This window comes from Misgurnus anguillicaudatus, chromosome 25, assembly GCF_027580225.2.
Source record: "Misgurnus anguillicaudatus chromosome 25, ASM2758022v2, whole genome shotgun sequence".
Classification (NCBI taxonomy): domain Eukaryota; kingdom Metazoa; phylum Chordata; class Actinopteri; order Cypriniformes; family Cobitidae; genus Misgurnus; species Misgurnus anguillicaudatus.
In genome coordinates this window covers 24,458,824-24,479,493 of record NC_073361.2, presented here as the reverse complement: position 1 = coordinate 24,479,493, position 20,670 = coordinate 24,458,824, and the positions used below count along the sequence as shown (strand labels likewise).

Genomic DNA, 20,670 nt, shown 5'->3' with positions numbered 1-20,670 from the left:
AATCAAGCCCAGGGCCAAAGAAAGGAAGAGAGGCAGCAGAGGAGGTGTCCGGGTCAGAAACCGCCGTCGGGGTTATAAACCCGTTTTACCCTCGGTTATTATGGGGAATGTCCGCTCTCTCGTCAATAAGGCGGACGAATTGACAGCATGTTTGAAATCTGATCGCGCGTTTCGGCAGACCAGCCTACTCTGTTTTTCTGAGACGTGGCTGTCTGATAGGATACCCGATTCTCATTTGGAGATGGAAGGCTTTGCACTTCACAGGATGGACAGAGACCAAGCAAGTACGGGTAAGAAGCAAGGTGGAGGTGTCTGTCTGTATGTGAACAACCGCTGGTGTCACACCCAACATGTTACCGTGAAAGAAAAAGTGTGTGACCCGAATATTGAGCTCATTGCGGTGAGATGTAGACCCTACTATCTACCCAGGGAGTTCTCCCATGTTATTGTCATGGTGGTGTATATCCCCCCATCGGGCAATGGGAAGTGTGCCACTGAGACAATTTCGAGAATTACGCATGACCTACAGCGCTCCTCTCCAGATGCGCTAGTTATTTTGAACGGGGACTTTAATCATTGCTCTCTCTCCACCACTTTACCATCTTTTAAACAAATGGTGACGCGTCCTACGAGGGGTGATAATATTATTGACTTGTTTTATACGAACGTTAAGGATGGCTATGCTGCTAAACTGCTTCCTCCGCTGGGTAAATCAGATCATAACCTGATAATTTTAACTTCTATATATTCACCAGTGATACGTAGACTGCCGATTACGTCAAAGACTGTGCGCATCTGGTCAGATGATGCCTGTGAAACATTAAAGGGGTGCTTTGAATGCACCGACTGGTCTGTGTTTTTTGATGGAGACAGTGATTTGGACAGTATCTCTGACAAAGTGTCTTGTTACATTAATTATTGTGTTGAGTCTGTAATTCCGTGCAAACAAATCAAAATGTTTCCTAATAACAAACCATGGGTCACCAAAGAAGTTAAAGCTGCTATTAATAAGAAGAAAGCTGCCTTTTATAGTGGTGATAAAGAAAGGATTAAAGATGCCCAGAGAGAGTTAAAAGTTATTATCAGACAGGGCAAACAAAAATACAAGGATAGTGTTGAAGGTAAAATGTCCAGTAGCAATACACGAGGGTTATGGAATGGTATGAAGTGTATCACTGGATATGGGACCAGTAATCCCAGTTTATGTAAATTGGGTATACAGCCTAATGATGCCAACACTTTTTTTGCCAGGTTTGATGAATATGATTTCTCTTCTGTATGTGAGAATGTCCTCTCTAATCTTAGACAGAGCAGTTCTGAGGACTGTAGCTCCGCTATTAGTCTTAACATTGAAGAGGTCCGTCAAAAGTTAAGGCGTATTAAACCAAATAAGGCAGAAGGCCCTGATGGTGTTCATCCACGTACCCTAAAAGTGTGTGCCGATCAGCTATGCTCTGTCCTTCATTCACTGTTTTCTTTGTCTCTGTCCTCTGCTAAAATACCTGTTATGTGGAAAACATCTTGCCTTATTCCTATCCCCAAAAAAGCCAAGGTGTGCAATAGTCTTGCTAGTTTGAGGCCTATAGCTTTGACATCTCACATTATGAAGTGTTTTGAGAGGGTTGTACTTGATCAACTGACTAAGCAGGTGTCTGCCTTTCAGGATCCCTTGCAATTTGCTTATAGGAAGGATGTGGGGGTTGATGATGCACTGTTATTTATGCTACATAATATTTATAGTCATCTCGAAACTACTGCCAGCTCTGTTAGGATTATGTTCTTTGACTTTTCGAGTGCTTTTAATACTATACAGCCACATATTTTAGCTAATAAATTAATTAATTTTAAACTACACCATGCAACTATTGCTTGGATCCTGGATTATTTGTTATCACGACCACAGTTTGTTAGATTTGGAAACAAACAGTCTGACATTATTCTAACTAACACCGGAGCACCTCAAGGGACAGTTTTATCTCCATTTTTATTTACACTTTATACTGCTGACTATAGGCATAGCCAGCCATCCTGTTTGGTACAGAAATTCTCTGATGACACTGCCTTAGTTGGTCTTCTTATCAGGGTGATGACCTTGACTATAGAAGAGAGGTTCAGTCTTTTTCCAGTTGGTGTGAGTCAAACTTTCTTAAACTAAATATAGGGAAGACTAAAGAACTTGTGATTGATTTTAGGAGGAAAAAGGAGAAGGTACTTCCAGTCACAATTAATGGCCAGCTAATTGAAATTGTGCAGTCATATAAGTTTTTAGGAGTGCATTTGGATGAGAAATTAAATTGGAAAGAGAACACCAATGTCTTAATGAAGAAGGCTCAGTTGAGACTATTCTTCCTAAGAAAACTGAGATCCTTCAACATTAGTACAAAACTTTTAGAAGTTTTTTATCAGGGGATTTTGGCTAGTGTGCTTTTTTATGCTGTTCTATGCTGGGGAGGCAGCTTATCTACTGAGGATAAAAATAGAATAAATAAGTTAATCAGGAGAGCTGGCTCTGTTATTGGCCTTATCCCAGACTCACTTGAGGTCATTGTGGAGAAGAGGATGAGGTCAAAATTAAAAATTGTTATCCTTTTTGAAGGCCATCCATTACACAGTGTTTTTAATGGACTCCGAAGCTCTTTTAGTAAGCGTTTAATTATGCCTCGGTGCTCTAGTGAGCGACTTAGAAGGACATTTGTTCCTGCAGCAGTCAGATATTTTAATGAATACTGTTGACTATTATATTGTTGAATTGATTGTATTGTTCCCTTGTACTTCTGAATTGTGAAAGTGAATTTTTATATAATCATGTGGTACTGATTTCTTAATCATGTTTTAATAATCTCTAAATGTAGAGTCATTTATTTATTTTGTGTGTTAGTTGTGTGATGTGTTTGTTGGCTGTATGGTTTAGGTGGTGGCAAACCAGTTTCCCCTTGGGGATTAATAAAGTTCTCTCTCTCTCTCTCTCTCTCTCTCTCTCTCTCTCTCTCTTGTTTCATGTGACAGGATCATGACAGCCCTTATTGTTGTCTTGTTTTGTGTTGATAGTCACGTGGCCTGTGTTTATTGTTTTGTGTGCCTTGTGCTCTCCTGTGCTGCGGTTGTTGCCTATTTCAACAAACATGTTGATAGATTTTTGGAAGAGTGCACTATTAGTGTTAGTGGTCGCAAGCTCCCACAACGGGACTGGAAAACTACCTAAATCACTGTTTTGCTCAAACTGCGCAACAAGGTTTCTTTTCGTGTTTTCGTCTTGGTATAGACCCCTTCACGGTTCACATCACAGGCGGCTCCCACACTGAAAAAAATGATTATGGCCCCAATTAAATGAAGCATAATTCAATTTGGCTAGTTTTAATTATTTTATTTAAGTTTTTGATTTTAATTAGTATATATTAATAGGTTTTAAGCGACTTATATGTGCTTTAAATCCAAGTCATTATAATTTATTAAATTCAGTTAAAAAAAATAGTTTGGTTCTTTGCGCATGCGCACAAATGCACATTTTCCCTGGTGCTAAAAGGAGTTTCCATTCAGGTTCACGGTGACGGTGGGAAAGGAAGACGGGATATTTCAGCCCCGGAGTTTTGCTCAGTCGGTCTATTTGCACAGTAAGTAATATTTCATGTAATACAGCACCTTTTTTTTACCGTGAATATTTTTATATACTTAAAATACGCCGTTTATAAGATAGCTCCTCCAGGCCGAGTGCCGGAGGCAATCACAGCCGTGACGATATAAGTTAAACAAATACCACACGACTCCGAGAGCGAAAATGCTTTTATACAACAGTTCGACGGCACACGTTTGAAAAACGAAAACTAGAAAACAACAACGGAGTTATTTTAAAAGCCTCTTTGTTTGGGAACTACTTTCTTCCGCCACGGATTTCACTCGGCTGTTTTGAATCTCATAACAAGCCGTTTCTTAATATTAGCGTTTTTTTGTCACAAGATGTAGTTTTAAGATTAGTTCAGTCGAGAATATATATGTATAATATTCAAATATGCAGTCGATAAGTTAAGAGAGCGCCTGTTTGAACGTTTGCTTAAGGAAGCTTCGGTACGTGAGAACCAGAGAGCGGACGTCAGTGTTTACTCGCCCCACTGACCACCGCCCTCTCTGGGCTACATCTCTGACAGAGATTCCCTGGCTCTCATGTTGGCCTTGTCTGTTATTAACTCGCTTATTATTAGACTTTGTGCTTGCCAGTACTATATAAAAGTTTTTTAAAAGTGTCAGAGAGATGTTTTTGCATGCTGCTTATAAATATATCCGTGGCGATATCTCATAACGTGTTTTAATATTCACGTCACGATAAATTCGTTATCAATTGTCCAAATTTAAAAGCTGCAGTGCTTACCTGCAGTTCCACTTTGTTTTCCCTTTCTCGGAGTTGCTTACACACACACACACACACAGATATATATATATATATATATATATATATATATATATATATATATATATATATATATATATATATATATATATATATATATATATATATATATACATACACAAAGTGCCCTTCATAAATATTGGGATATGTTATTATATATGTAAAAATGTATTTCAGTGTATTTCAGGGCCAAATATAATGGGACAGTTCGCTTAAAAGTTGTTTTATGGACGTGAATTGTGTACATGATATGTGTTTACAGCCACAGCGTCCAAATGCCAAACTTCAACTTCAAACCACAACATGCTTCATATATGAGGAAATTATTTAACAAATACAAAATGCATGTCCATTACAGCCTTTACATCAACTGTCCCATTACGTTTGGCCCATTTAATCGACTGTAATTCCTAAATCCCAAAGACAAATTGGAATTTGTGAATACCCTCTAAATACAGCTCAAAGTGTGCACTCTGTCCCAATATTAATGCAGGGCACTGTATAATATATGGGCAACAGGGGTGTCATAGTTTTTGTAATTACCCTTGCCTGTAGACTTGTCAAAGTGTTATGAATCAGAACAAACTCTAATAACAGCTTATTTTTATTTAAATGTAGGACAGTCAACAAGATGACTCATTGAAAGACCTGGAAAATATCACCATGGACATATGTGTAATCAAAAAGAAAGAAGGTGTTCTTGGCGTCTATGACGATATTGGAATCGTTGTTGGAGTGATGATTCTTGAGCAGCTCAAATCTGTGGCACAAGCCTGCATTGATGCTGGGTACAATCTATGTGCTTAATTTGGCGTACCCCAAATAACTAAAATACTGCTTTTTTGAAATTTTTTAGAAATTCATTATGCAGATGGATTCTAAAGCTCTCCCCAAAAATTCAAGGACTGAAAAACGTTTTAAAGGTGCAGTGTGTAAATTTTAGTGGCATCTAGTGGTGAGGTTGCGAGTTGCAACCAACGGCTTAGTCCACGGCTCACTCCTCGCTTTTGAAACACATAAAGAAGGACACACATGTCATCGTTGGAGACAACTTAGCAAAAAATTGTCCTTTAAGGGCTTCTGTAAAAAAATGGCAGCCCAAAATGGCGACTTCCATGTAAGGGGACCCTCGGTGTATGTAGATGAAAAGGTCTTGTTCTAAGGCAATAAACACATAACGGTTCATTATGAAAGGTCTTTATACACCCCTGATAATATAGTTTTGTATATTATTTTGCATTTCTGTCAAAAGATCCTTTTAAAAATTTCACACTGCACCTTTAATACTGAAATTTTGTAGCAGACATGTATGTGCATGCTCAGCATGAAATGTTAGTCCAGATGTCACAGTCTACTCTGGTTTTTATTTAAGACCTGGGAATCCATAGTTTTAAACATTTTTAATAATGCTTTTAATGATTCATAACTGTTGTCTGTAAAAATTTACACTTTTTTAATAATTATTGTGCAATGTGTGAAGTCAGCACTACTGTTTTTGACTTTTGTGCTGTTTTATTGATTCACAAACATTGTGGCCTCTTTTCATCTGTGTTTTTTTTATTTTATATCTTGTGAATGTGCAGTGAGCACTTGTTTTAAACACTTGTACACACAAAGAAATTGTTATTGTACATTTGCTGACATTAAAAAATAACGTTAAACTTACCACTTGGTGTATTTGCAAAGCCATTTAAGGGTCATTTTTATATATTGTTTTTAAGGTTAGTGATTGCAAACAATTTCCTTAAAAATGATGAAAGTTAGTCAATGAAATGTGTTTATTTAAATGTAGCTAAAATAAATTGATTGCAACCACTTACCTTAAAAAAAAAATTATTAAATTCAATTAATAATTTTTCATCAGTCATAAATAAGTAATATACGAGAATGTAGCATAATTAAATAGGGCAAAAATTACTAAGCTTTTTTATACTAGGGTTACTAAATAAAATTGATTAAGTTCAACAATTTTTTTTGTTTAAATGTAGCTTAAATAAATTGATTGCAACCGCTTACCTTAAAAAATTGATTAAATTGAATGAATCATTTTTTTCAGTGCACTGCGCATGTCGGGGTCAGAAAAGTCATTACAGCAGACTGAGTTGCGTATTATTCGGTATCGTCAAAAATGTCTACTTACGTCGTGGGCTGTGAAAATCGCACCAGGTCTTCCGTGAAGTTTTCGCGATTCATGCAGAATCTCAAAAAAAAAAATACAACAATTAATTAAAGCTGCAAGCAGCGATGGAAGGGCCCTCGCACGCATGTGCACCGCTACCCTATGCTATTAGTAAAGCAGTTAACCAGGGGGATCTTAATTATAGTGGGCAAATATAGGTGGATATTCAAAGGGAAACTGATGTGCCACACCGCCTGTGTGCAGCAGGTGGCGCTGTGACTGTAACTGATTGTTGTTATATTAATGTGTTCAGGCCAGGACCCTTATCAAAAGTGTGAAGTATAGGGCAGATCGGATAATGTATGCCTGAATTGCAACAGATTCCTGTTTCATGGCGAAACATCACTCTTTGCCAGGCCGCTACGGACACGCCCTTCAACGAAAAGTCAAGATCTTTGCAATTTATCACCGCAACGGGCTTAAAATCAGTCAGACCAAATATGATGATGATTTGATTAAATCTCTAAGAGCAGTTAATCAGAGCGTAAAACATGGTATTTCCTCCTACCTCTAGGTGGCGCTATGAGTAAAGTTGAATATTGGCATTGAAATGTGTTCAGGACAAGACCCTTATCAAACATGTGAAGCGTGGGGCAGATTGGACATTGTATGCCTGAGTTAGAGCCACTTCCTGTTTCATGGCGAAAATGCTGAAATTTGTCAGGCCGCCACGGACACACCCTCTGACGAAAAGTCAAGATCTCCGCAATTTAACATCGCAAAGGCCTTTAGATGAGATTGACCAAATATGACGATGATCTGATTAAATCTCTGAGAACAGTAAATCACAGTGTAAAACAAGGCATTTCCTGCTACCTTTAGGTGGCGCTAGGACTGAAGCTGAATATTGGCATTGAAATGTGTTCAGGCCAAGACCCTTATCAAACATGTGAAGCGTGGGGCATATTGGACATTGTATGCCTTAGTTATAAAAACGTCCTGTTTCATGGCGAAAACGCTGATATTTGGCAGGTCGCCACGGACACACCCTCTGACGAAAAGTCAAAAGCTCCGCAATTTAACATCGCAAAGGCCTTTAGATGAGATTGACCAAATATGATGACGATCTATTAAAATCTCTAGGAGGAGTTCGTTAAAGTACGAAGCCTGGAAATGACAAAATTTGCACATAAATTACAGCAAAAATTCAAAATGGACGACTTCCTGTGGGGTTTAGAGCTTCGCTCCAAGAGACTTTTTGGTAGGTCTTGGGGTGATAGATGACCCTACCAAATTTCTTATCTGTAGGTTTTTCGTAGTGGGGGGGCTGTTCTCTTGAAATTTTGCAGGTGGCGCTATTGAGCCATTTCTACACGCCCACTTCTGGCGCCTATGCCACGTGTAAATTTTTGCCACTTCTGACGTGTGTGCAACGTTTTATGACTTTTTGAGCTTGTTTAGCCTGTCAAAAATGCGATTCATTTAGCGATACTTTGCGAGGCTGCAACGCACACGCCCTTTAATGAAAAGTCAAGGCCGTTGCTCTTTATCATCACACAAGGTCTTGAGATTACACTGGTGAAATATGATGATGATTTGATTAAATCTCTAAGAGCAGTAAATCACAGAATAAAACATGGCACTTCCTGCTACCTCTAGGTGGCGCTATGACTGAAGCTGAATATTGGCATTGAAATGTGTTCAGGCCAAGACTCTTATCAAATGTGTGAAGTGTGTGGCAGATTGGACATTGTATGCCTTAGTTATAACAACTTCCTGTTTCATGGCGAAACATCAAACTTTCCCAGGCTGCCAAGGACACGCCCTCCAACGAAAAGTCAAAAGCTCCGCAATTTAGCATCGCAAAGGCCTTTAGATGATACTGACCAAATATGATGATGATCAGAGTAAATCTCTAGGAGGAGTTCGTTAAAGTACGACGCTTGGAAATGTCCAAAAATGACAGAGAAAATTCAAAATGGCCGACTTCCTGTGGGGTTTAGAGGTTCGCTCCAAGAGACTTTTTTGTAGGTCTTGGAGTGATAGATGATCCTACCAAATTTCGTATCTGTACGTTTTTCGTAGTGGGGGGGCTGTTCTCTTGAAATTTTGCAGGTGGCGCTATCGAGCCATTTCTACACGCCCACTTCTGACGCCTATACTACATGTAAATTTTCGCCACTTCTGACGCGTGTGCAAATTTTCATGGGTTTTCAGGTATGTTTAGGCCCTCAAAAATGTGATCCATTTCGGAGAAGAAGAAGAAGAAGAAGAAGAAGAAGAAGAAGAAGAAGAAAAATAATAATAATAATAAACGGAGCAAAAACAATAGGGTCCTCACACCCTGGTGTGCTCGGGCCCTAACAAGCAATTAATGTGCAGACTGGTAGAATGCAAATATCAAAGAGGCTTGTGTTTGTAGTGCTCACTTCACTTGAGGTAAGTCATCATTTTTTACCCCTGTTAGATTAAATTATAAAGCCTAAATGGTATGAACAGTTTGACCCCATGCTGCGCGCGCACCCGATAGAGATTCAATGTTTACAAACCTTGAAGGGGTCTATAGTAGAGGTCTTCTCGGGTCCAAAGAAATGTACCCGACCCGAAATGACCCGAATCACTTCAGACCCGAACCCGACGTGCATAAATAAAAAAAATTTAAAGAAAGACCCGACCCGAGACAAACCCGAGAAAATTAGACCCGAGTCCGACCCAAACTAGTGACATTTTTTTTAACCCGACTGGAACCGAATGTAATAAACGGCACTGACGTGTGTGCATTCTGCAGACCCACGCGCAGCAGTCAGACAGAAAGAAACTCCGGTGGCCTTGCAACCAATTTGGCGAGCTGCTCCATTCGTTTTACTTTGTTATCTGACGACTACACCAACTTAACCGCTAAAATGTACATTTATAATTGACTGACATGTTTGTCTCAACGAAAATGAACCTTCCGACAACCACACAATGTCGCAAGCGCTTTTGGCAAACAGATGAGAGGTTTAAAAAGGACATTGACGCACACAGATGAGAGAGTTCGGGTCTTCTCGGGTCCGTTCAGAAAAAACACATTCATTTTTAAATTACCCGAGACCCGATGCCGCTATTATTGTACCCGACCCGTGTCCAAGGCACATGTGCAACTTTTCGACCCGAACCCGATCGGGTCTCGGGTCGGACCTCGGGTTTTCGGATCTAAGTGGACCCGTGAAGACCTCTAGTCTATAGCTGCACCGTGTTTGCCTCATAAGTCTTGAAAAGTGAAGCCGCTGGCTCTTCTTTGATTGCCCCCTGGTGGCTGGCTGCAGTACAAGTCATAATGCCTCCCTCTCCATTCAAAAGAATGGGACTCTGCTTTAAATAAAAAATTATTTACACTTCCAATAAAAGTTTCCAAAAGATGGTTTAGTTCTTTCAGGTAGTTGATATCACGCTGATATATGTTCAATTGTTCTTTTTTGTGATACCTTATTTTAGCTAGTAATTTGATGCTATAGAAATGGGGCGTGTAGTTATGATTGGTGTGGTTAAATTGGGCGCACGAGCGTTTGGGCAGTCTGATACCACGGCTCCGCCTCTGGCTTCATGGACGCTTCCTTCTGCGCATGCCTTGGCTCCAAACTGACGTTTTTACGTAACATGGCGGCGACATTTTAGTCTTGCCCCCGCCCCTTTGTTTTCTTCCTAATTATTATTTATTAATTTACGCCCTTCACCTGTGTGTCCTTGTTCCCTAGTTTAGTTCTCCAATATTTAATGCCATTGTGTGTCCTGTGCATCACTGTCTGTTATTTTTTAATTCTTGCCTTGTTTACCCTCTCAAGGGACTTTTTGTTACATAATAAAAGTCTTTTTGGTTAAGGGGTGTTTGCAACTGGGTTCTGTCTCCCCCATTCCTGACAGGTGTATAAAGACTAGTGATGCAAAGTCCGATTCATTTCCGCAAACCGGCTCTTTTCGGACAGTTCGGCTCATTGAACCGGTTCAAAAAGCCGATTCACCGGTTCCTGACGTCATCAAGAAATGACATCACTACGCATTAATTGTATCAATGAAACATTCATATAAGGTCATTTGTTTTTGTGAAGGCATAGCTGATTTATTACCTTTCATTCACAAGTTAGCAATGTTTGTGGTCACAGTTTCAATCGTGGATCATAAATAATAAATAAATAAATAGTAAATGCCAGATACAACTGACCAGTTTTGACAAGCCTACAACTTGAATAAGATTCCTAAAAGACACTGATGCACAATTGCGGATGTGTAAGTATAAATAATAAATAAACTTGTGTGTTAAACTCATTGGTCTATTGCATGCTCAATAACTCGTACCCTGGTACTCTACACTGGTTTCCCCTTAAGATTTCAGTGTTTGTTTTTAAAGCATTAAAGGGGTTAGGACCAAGGTATCTCTCAGAGTAAAATTTAGCCACATACTCCAGTATCTTTTTGCTCCCAGTATCTTTTTGCTCCTATAGTGTGTGGTATGCCATGATGTGTCAAAGACAGCACACCACACACAAACAGATATTCAACCAGATATTCTCGACTGTGAACAGAGAAAATCTCGCAAGACTTCACAATAAGCATGGCGGACGATATGCAGGAAGAAATTTCAATGATAGTGTTTGGAATGATTTTCAATTCAAGGGAAAAACAAGACAAGTTTTGGATGAAGTCATGGAGACAGCGGGAACATGGTCTATACGAGTTCACTTTGGATCAACTTCACTTTGTGCTGTGCCATGACTGTTTCCATTTTTCATCTTCTTGCTTTCTGATTTGATATTATTAAGTTTCACATGATAATCTCAAGAGCGTGTGCACTTTTGTCCTCGGGGTTCCCTACACACATCAGGATTTCTGATCGTAAATATTAAACATGTTTAATATTTACGATTCACGATCGGGGCGGCTCAGACGTTTTTCCGATCAGGTTCATACACTCTTAACACACCTCACACCAATTGAAAATCTGATAAGATGATCTGTAGAACCAGATAATTGGGACATAGATAGGAATGTCGGAAGGGGGGGAAATGGTCGAAAATCAGCCGGATTATCTTTTGCTGTGTACCCAGCATTAGAGCACTTAAATCAGCAGATTATTAACTCTTGGCCGTTCTTAGAACTAGGCAAAAAAACAGAGGGACTGAGATTTTGCAGTGACAGCCCTTAAACTATGCAATAGTTTAACGCTAATGTAAGGCAGGCCCAAACATTTTCCATTTTTAAATGGAATATTAAAACCTATTTTTGACTGGCATTTAACTCCAGCCTAGTTGTTAGAGTCGAGGTTCACCAACCAGTTTGTGGCACTCCTGTTTTATGTGTACATAATAACATGTGTCTTTGATGATATAGTAGGTGGGGACATTAGGGTGTGTTTGTTATTTCATTGTGTTCATCTCAAAGGACAAAATTTGTACAGACAGGCCTTACCTTAAAGGTCGTGCTCTTCCTGTGTTTTTGAAGCTTTTATTCTGTTTACAGTGCTCAATATAGCATGTGTTCAGTGCTTTAAGTGGGCCAAAACGCGCCGGTACTTAGTGTACAGCCACTTCCAAATGTAGCTCTTGAGCGTACCACCACCTCTACGTGCCCCCAGAACGTGCTTTTAGCAGTGGAATGCTCATTTGCACATCTGTTTAAGTTTATGTAACCCTGTCAATTTTGCCAACCAACACTAAAACTTGAGTAAAGTGCAATACCTAGTCCGCCACTAGGTGGCAGTGCACAATGAAATGTTCTTCTTCTGCTGATTCTGGCATTTGTTTTGCCTTGGTGAAAGCCTGAAAAAACGTGAGCCAGAGCAGAAGTAAATATTAAGATTTAAATTGATTTAGAGAGTGAAATATATCCTTGAGGTTGAACCACATTGAAAATTAGACAACACCTGTTGTAAACAAAGTTATATTGGTGAGTGAAAACTATCATTTTGTGTTGATTAGCCTGAAGCTTAAATGGTGAAGTGACTAAAAAGTTACATTTCAATGTTACAGTGGATAAAAAAACAGTCTGGCTATCTACAATAGCAGTGGATGTTACCTCACAGGTACATTTTGTTGTATATTTCTAATCTTGGTACAATGAAAAATGCATTTTTGAAGGAAATAATTTTGTTTTGAGTCAATTTTGAGTTACTATCCAATATTGTACTTTTGTTTGTCCAATTCCATTTTATTGATTTTCATTTTAAGATGTATTATCAAGAATATTGACTTTTAAGTGATGAATGGATGAAAAAAGGACATTTAGTTGAACATTAGTTAATGTCTGCTCATTTTTTTTGTGTAGACTGTTTTTTTTTAGGCTTCTTCTCGTCCTGGATCCTTTGTGTCCTTTCCACTGAAGCTGGATTCTTCTCTGTTCGCCCTGGTGTTCGTTTTCCGGGTCCACTGCTTCAATAACAGCGCTGCAACGGTTCCATTGGGTGGTTTGATATGGACGCTAAGTATTGAAGGGGTAGTTGGATAGTTAAATTATTTGAGTGCACTCAAGGGTAATTCTTTTTTTTTTTTAATATTTCTCCTTTGTTTTTGTTTTATGAGATCTCAAAAGTTGTGGCCAATTTGTAACATCAGTGTTACTAATTTTGTGTGAACTGAACTAATTATTGAATTTTGAGTAAGAAAATAAGAAAAATAATTAGAACAAGAACTACATTTAAACTTTAATCTATTGTCCTGTGCTTCTTTTGGAGTGAAATTTGTGAGTCTTTTGGCCATATGATCAGCACATAACCAATCTCCTCATCGAATCCAGATTTTAGATAACTCCTACAATAGGTTATTTTAGCCTGCCATAAGCAGAACTACCACTGTAGGGTTACACTTGTGGCGAGCAGCCAGGAGATTGGTGCAGTGTGTAAAATAGACTAAGATCGTGTTATTGCAAAATGGATCTTTGCAATCAGTTCAATGTGCACGGGCCTAGTTGTTTATATGTCACAGGCATAGATGAAGCCTATTCTGATGATGACATTACAGAGTTCTTTAAAGTTAACGGGGATATTAAGAAAGTAGTCAGAGTTCCCAACGACCCAGAACAACCCCAAGGCCAGGCACTCATTGAATACACAACAGAGCGAACAATATCCAGACTAGACCCAGAACAACTAGGTAGCCTGCCCAGTCCCAATGATCCAACAGTTACCTGGTGTGTCAAGACAGTCCGTGGGCTATGCCAAGAAGAACTCGGACGAGAACTCGCTCAGAAATGTTTAGCTGAATTGAGCTCTCTGGCTGAAATTAGTAAAGCTGGCTTTTGGGAAACACTTCAAAGTGAACTGCAGTGTACCCAGCACCAGACAGAACTTGCCCCTCCACAAAGCCCAGGTCCTCAGCTACAGTCCTTTGAAAATTCTGTTGCTGTCTCCACAAATCGTAGCGGTGCAGATGGTGATATGCAAACCAACAATGCTATTGCTAATCCAATTGATGCGGTCACCCGCAACTTCCCAACTACTGCTACAAGGAATCCATTTCTTGATGAAGGCGCAGTTAACCCACCTCATGTCCAGAAAGTTATTGTTGAACATTTCATTCGCAGTGACTCCACACCGTCAAGCTACAGTCAAAGCAGGATCCGTACATTCTCGGGGCGGCTGCCAAAACCAAATGGAGAAGTTGATTATGATTCCTGGCGTACTCAGGTAGACCTACTTCTTAAGGACGTGTCTGTCTCTGATTCACAGAAAGTAAGGAGGATATTGGAGAGCCTCCTCAGCCCAGCAGCGGACATTGTTAAGCCGCTTGGGACGAATGCTACCCCTCAAGCTTACCTCACCCAGCTCGAGTCAGCATTTGGAGTAGTCGAAGATGGAGAGGAGCTATTTGCTACCTTCCTGGGCTCTAACCAAAACTCAGGTGAAAAACCCTCTGTCTATTTGGGCCGTCTCCAGACTCTCCTCACCAAAGCTGTAACTAGAGGGGGAGTTTCAGCTGCAGAGTCAAACAAGTACTTACTCCGGCAGTTCTGTAGGGGATGCTGGGACCAGAGTCTGATCATTGGCCTGCAGCTCGAACACAGGAAACCCAATCCCCCCTCATTCCCAGAATTGTTGTTGCTTTTGAGAACCGAGGAGGAAAGGAGAGCAGCAAAAATGGATCGCATGAAAAGGCACCTTGGAAGCACAAAAGCTGCTGTACATGTTCATTCAGTTACGGGCATTCCAGTATTCGAACCTGAGGCTGCCCCTATTATAACAAAGAAACACGAGACAGATTCTAAACTAGAAAAGGAAGTTGCAGAGTTAAGGATACAGGTTGCAAAGCTAATACAGCAAGGAAAGGAAAGAGAAAGGCATGAGGGAGTGCAGAGCCATCCAGCCCAAAGTGAACCGCCTGCTAAGACTGAAAGTTTACTCGTGCAAGCTTCCAATAGAGACTCAAACCCCAATCTCCGACACCACCTAAGCCCTGGTTCTGTTTTAGATGTGGGGGTGATGGCCACATTGCTGCAAAGTGCACTTATGAACCCAATCCAGGCCTCGTCCGGAAAAAGAATGCAGAGCTCAAAGAAAAACGAAGCAAATTCTGGGCCAAACAGGCAGCTGACAAAACATCTTTAAACTTCTAGAGGCTCCTGCCTTGGGGCGACCAGGAGCTGAGGACAAAGAATGTCCCATAGCAATGACTCACATTGAGTGCCCTTCTGAAAGTAGTAATTCTTCTCACCGCAAATTGCCGCCTGGACTTGTGGGACCTCGTTGCACTTCAAACATCTCTATTGGAGACATGAAATGTGATGCCATTCTCGACACTGGATCCCAAGTAACAACAATTTCAGAGACTTTTCATTCTAAATACATGTCAGACTTACCTGTTCAGTCGATACACAACCTTCTTGAAGTCGAAGGGGCTGGGGGTCAAGTAGTGCCTTACCTGGGGTACGTGGAAGTCCACTTAACCTTCCCTGAGAATGTTACTGGAACAGAAGAGCAAATGTCCATTTTGGCACTCATTGTCCCCGAAAACCAGTTCAATAGCAAGGTCCCTGTCTTAATTGGCACAAATGTCTTGCTCGAGTTATACCAACGTGGAATAAGCTATGACAAATCCAAGTTTCTCAGAAGATCAGACAGTTTTGCAGTACTACTCCAACATGTGGCCCAAGTACGCGAAAGTGAAGCTAAAGCTTGTCTAGTGAAATTGCACAGAGAAAAGCCCATCTCTATTCCGGCAAGACACAAAATGTATCTTTTTGGAGATGTTAGAGTCAGAAAAGCCAATCCCAATATGTCATTTGTCATCGAACCCTCTGAATTTTCCTTCCTGCCAGGTGGGATGTTTGTTCAGTGTGCACTAATAAACATAACCACAAGAGCCTCAAACAAGATCCCTGTAGTCCTCAGCAACACCACAGATCACACTGTCACCCTACCTCCAAAGTGTATTATTGGTGAAGTATCTGCAGTTCAAAGCGTGATGCCCATGACCCCCTCTGCACAAGTTGATTCAAAACCATCAAATAGCAAACATTCATTCAATCTGGATGACTCCCCAATGCCAGAGGAGTGGAAGACACGCGTTCGAGAAAAACTGAACTCCATCCCTGAGGTTTTTGCACTTGATGAGCTGTCATTTGGCCATACCATCGCCGTAAAGCATGCCATCCGTCTGCAGGATGAGACGCCCTTCAAAGAACGATCCAGGCCAATACACCCCAGCGATCGAGAAGCTGTCAGACAGCACCTTAGAGAGCTTCTGGAGGCTGGTATAATAAGGGAATCCGAGAGTCCTTTTGCATCCCCAGTGGTTGTCGTAAAGAAGAAAAACGGAAAGATCAGACTATGCATCGATTATAGGAAGCTTAACAGCCGCACTATTAAGGATGCTTATGCTCTTCCTAACATCGAGGAGACATTTTCTGCCCTGAGTGGAGCATGGTGGTTCTCGGTGATGGATCTAAAGTCTGGTTATTACCAGGTGGAAATGGTGGAAGAAGATAAACACAAAACAGCGTTCACATGTCCATTAGGTTTCTATGAATTCCATCGTATGCCACAAGGTGTCACCAATGCACCTAGCACCTTTCAACGCCTTATGGAGAAGTGTGTTGGTGACCTACATCTGAACGAGGTTTTGGTGTTTTTAGATGACATCATTGTCTTTTCCCAGACTCTAGAAGAGCACGAGGCTAGGCTCCTGAAGGTGCTTCATCGTCTCAAAAACTATGGCCTGAAACTATCTCCAGAGAAGTGTCAGTTTTTCAAGTCCTCTGTGAAATACCTGGGCCATATTGTTGATGCTCAAGGAGTTCACACAGACCCAGATAAAGTGTCAGCTCTGAAAGATTGGCCCCGCCCTGGAAACAGAGAAGAACTGAAACGCTTCCTTGGATTTTCAGGGTATTACGGGAGATTTGTGGAGGGTTACTCAAAAATCGCCAGACCTCTCAACGCTCTCACCTCTGGGTATTATCCACCTAAAAAGAGGGGTAAAGTTTATAAGACACAGAGACCCAACACTGGTATAAGCCCCAAAGCACCCTTCGGCTCAGAGTGGACGCCTGAGTGTGAGTCCTCTTTTAGAACACTGATTGAAAAGTTGACATCGGCCCCCGTACTTGCTTTCGCAAATCCCAAGCTCCCATATGTACTACATACAGATGCTTGTTGTGAGGGGTTAGGAGCAGCTCTTTATCAAGCTCAAGATGGAAAGCTTAGAGTAATAGCCTATGCCAGCAGAGGCTTATCCAAGAGCGAGAAGAACTACCCTACTCACAAGCTAGAATTTCTAGCGTTAAAGTGGGCAGTTTGTGAGAAATTCTGTGATTACTTGTATGGTACAGACTTTTCAGTATTGACAGATAACAACCCGCTTACTTATGTCCTTTCATCTGCAAAGCTCGACGCAGCTGGACACCGCTGGCTAGCGGCTCTGTCAACCTTCAGATTCAACATCAAATATCGAGCTGGACGTGCTAATGGTGATGCGGACGGACTGTCAAGGAGACCTCAAGCGGCTCCTCAAGAGGATTATGAGTACCTGCAGGAAAAAGAACAGATCAACTCAATAGAGGGGGAGATTCCATCTGATGCAGTCTCAGCTGTATGTCAACGTCATTCAGTAACCATGCACTTACCTGTTCTTGCTGAGTCCCTTGTTGTTGACGCCTCCTCCTTACCTGATCTATTCACTGATACTGGACAAGACACTGTACCTGGCATGACAAAAGAAAACTGGCATGAAGCACAAAGAAATGATCCATCAATTGGGAAAGTCATCACTTTGGTCAAAAAAGGACAAAAGCCCCACTTCAAATGTGTAAAAGCTGAGTCACCTGAAGTCAAGTTGCTCCTTCGGGAGTGGGATAAGCTTGAGCTCATTGATGATGTCCTTTACAGGAAGTGTTTTGACAGAGGAACCAAAATTCATCAGCTCGTCTTACCCGAGGAATTCAGAGAAAGAGCTTTCAAAGGCTTTCACGATGAGGTTGGTCACCTAGGGCCAGAGCGTGTGTTCAATCTTGCCCGTGCCAGATGTTATTGGCCTAAAATGAAAGAATCAATTGAGAAGAAATGTCACACATGCGAACGTTGTGTCAGAAGAAAAGCTCCACCACAAAGAGCAGCACCCATGGTGAATATTAAAACAACTTACCCACTAGAGCTTGTCTGCATGGATTACTTGTCCCTTGAACCCGACAACCGTGACATTAGAAACATACTAGTCATCACTGACCATTTCACCCGCTTCGCAGTAGCTGTGCCAACAAAAGACCAAAAGGCCAGAACTGTTGCTAAAGCTCTCTGGGAAAACTTCCTGGTCTACTATGGGTTCCCTAGTCGCCTTCATAGTGATCAGGGACGCGACTTTGAATCCCACACAATCAAGGAGCTGTGTTCACTGATAGGGGCAGAGAAAGTGCGCACCACCCCATACCATCCTCAGGGGAATCCTGTGGAGCGCTTTAACAGGACCCTTATCGGCATGCTCGGCACCCTTGACGAGAAAGACAAACATCACTGGCGAGACTTTGTGAGGCCTGTTGTACATGCGTACAACTGCACCCGGAATGATGCAACAGGTTACTCACCGTATGAGCTGATGTTCGGCAGGCAGCCAACTCTGCCAGTTGACCTCATACTTGGTCTGAAACCTCCAACTGAGACCCATAAAACTCACTCGGAATATGTCCAAAGCTTGCGCCAGAGACTTAAAGAAAGCTATGCACTGGCTGCAGAGAACTCCAAGAAGTCTGGAGAAAGAAATAAGCACAGATTTGATGCCAAAGTGAAAACTGCTGAATTAGAAGAAGGGGACCGTGTCTTGGTGAAGAATGTCAACATTCGAGGCAAACACAAGTTAGCCGATAAATGGGAAAGACCCATCCATATCGTTGTGAAACGGATTGATGGTGGTCCTGTGTACGTAGTCAAGCCAGAAACAGGAAGTGGGCCTCAGTGTACACTTCACAGGGACTTACTTTTACCTTGTGGATTTCTGCCAGTTGAGACTACTCCTGATTCAGTGCTACCCCAAAGCAAACAAACTCAAATGCGCCTGAGGAGTAAACAAAAACAAGAGGTTGAATTTGAATATTCGGACAGAGAAGAATAGGATGATAGCTACTATGTGAATGAACCTTCACAGTTCACCACATGGGGACCCTATGTGCAAGAGTTTGAAGTTATCCCTGTCAGTGACTCTCAGTCTTCTCTGAACCCCATGGCTCCTGAGTTCAAATCGCCAGAACCCCAACCAATTCCTGATTTCTCAGTTGCACCTCTTGACATAAATACAATTGTCCATCAGTCCCCAACCTTTATTTAAATAGTTAAAAGAGAAAGGGGAAGGCTGTATCTCCTGCACCCTTAGGTTTTTCCTGTTGGGGGCCCCTCGCTTCCCCCGGGACGGTGTACTAGGGCAAAGGTAAGTATTCCACTCTCTCTCCACGATTCGTTTCTTCCTCCAGGTGTTGATGTCAACACAGACGGTTAGACATGTCACACAGGTAAGTTACTCACAGGACTTGGCCGTCTCGCTCCCTTCGAGGTGGTGCACTAGGGCAAAGGTAGGTATTCCTCTCTCTCTTCACAGGCCTTTTCTTCCTCAGGACGTTGCTTTAAGCACAGACAGAATTAATACGTCACACAGGTAGGTTACTCACGGGGCTTGGCCGTCTCGTTCCCTTCGAGGCAGTGCACTAGGACAAAGGTAGGTATCTCTCTCTCGCTTCACAGTCCTTTTCCTCCTCAGGACGTTACTTCAAGCACAGACAGAATTAATACGTCACACAGGTAGGTTACTCACGGGGCTTGGCCGTCTCGTTCCCCTCGAGGCGGTGCACTAGGGTAAAGGTAGGTATTTCTCCCTCGCTTCACAGTCCTGTTCCTCCTGAGGACGTTGCTTTAAGCACAGACAGAATTAATATATCACACAGGTAAGTTACTCACGGTGCTTGGCCGTCCCGTTTGCTTCGAGGCGGGGCACTAGGACAAAGGTAAGTGTTCCACTCTCTTTTCGCTGTTCGTTTTCTGCCTCGGGGCGTTGCTGTAAGTACAGGTAGGTTATTATATCACACGAATAGGTTACTCACGAGGTATGGACGTCTCGTGTACTGCAGACAGTGGGCTCTCGCAACAGCGTTCGTGCACCGTATACCTTCACCCGTCTGCTTACGCCTTCGGGGTGTCGTGGGGACTGATGGGTCGAGTGTTGCGGAGCCGAACGCTTCCCTGGCTCTCCCTCTTTGCTAAGACAACTGGGGGCCACGAGTTGGGGCGAACTCTCGATGAGGCTCCGCACACACCAAAGGCTTCTGTGGAATAAATTTAAAAAAATGCCGTGACCTGAACTCCGTACAGTGCACTTAATTTGCTACTCACTTGCACGTAGCACTGGGCTTCACCACTGTCTGCTCCGAAAATGAGGCGGTTATTACTGACACACAGGGGGCCGATATGTCTAGGCTCCTCTTCACACGGGGCGCGGGCCACAACGTGTTGTTCCTTCCTCACGAGCCGTCCGAGGTGGGGCGGTTCTGGTAGCTACAGACACAGCACACACAGCAAGCTTTGTGTAAACACCAAATGATAAGTTCACTCACCCCACAGCACTCGGCACACTCTCACGTGAATTTTTGGACTGGACCACCTGGCCTCGACCGGTCAGTGAGGCTCGTTGGGCTTCGCTCTCTC

General features: G+C 42.0%; 1 long non-coding RNA gene across 1 annotated transcript; it reads left to right on the top strand.

Moving 5' to 3' along the window:
• The first annotated feature begins 12,287 nt into the window (after nt 1–12,287).
• LOC129433148 (uncharacterized) lies at nt 12,288–13,201 on the top strand. The gene is made up of 3 exons (XR_012368050.1): nt 12,288–12,443; nt 12,527–12,579; nt 12,822–13,201. It is a non-coding gene; the product is annotated as an uncharacterized lncRNA (long non-coding RNA).
• Nucleotides 13,202–20,670: the final 7,469 nt, after the last annotated feature.